Genomic DNA, 737 nt, shown 5'->3' with positions numbered 1-737 from the left:
CCGGTTTCGTCATTTGTTATCAAATCGACTTGAAGCCAGATTGTTACATTGGCCGTTCTTCTCTCTGAAACCATTAAATTTATTGTCTGCAAAGGTATGTCGCTTGCTGCAGTATACGGAGACACTAAAAGCACCATAGTAGAACACAGAAGTAGCTTCTAAGTTGACGTAATAGCCAGTAAGATGTAGTACAATTCACATTTTAGTTATCGATTATTGACTTTTTAGACGGCTTTGGCGCCTTGGATTTGAACTAGGACCTTAAGTTTTTGCATAATGAAGGACTAGCAGCCGCTTTGCACGGGTAATTTGAAAAGTGTTCATAAGTAGTAAAAACCTGCGAAATCTGTCCGTTTTCGTCATTTGTTATCGTATAGACTTAAAGCCAGATCGTCACATTGGCCGCTCTTCTCTCTGAAACGGTTATATTTATAGTGTGCAAAGCTATGTCGCGTGTTGCGGTATGCGCGAGACACTAAAAGCATCATAGCAGAACACAGAAGAAGCTTCAAAGTTGATGTAATAGCAAGTTAGAAATAGTACAATTCAAGTTATAGTTATCGATTATTGACCTTTTACCCTTCTTTGGTGATTTAGACATTAGCTAGGACCTTAAGATTTTGCATAAAGGGATGCCTAGCAGCCACTTTGCACGGAAGTATGTAAAAAGTGTTCATATATATAGTAAAAACCTGAGAAATCCGTCCGTTTTCGTCATTTGTTAACCATTCGACTTA

Source organism: Schistocerca gregaria, unplaced genomic scaffold (genome assembly GCF_023897955.1).
Source record: "Schistocerca gregaria isolate iqSchGreg1 unplaced genomic scaffold, iqSchGreg1.2 ptg000159l, whole genome shotgun sequence".
NCBI lineage: Eukaryota > Metazoa > Arthropoda > Insecta > Orthoptera > Acrididae > Schistocerca > Schistocerca gregaria.
The sequence above is the reverse complement of the archived record's forward strand: the minus strand, read 5'-3'. Positions refer to the sequence as shown.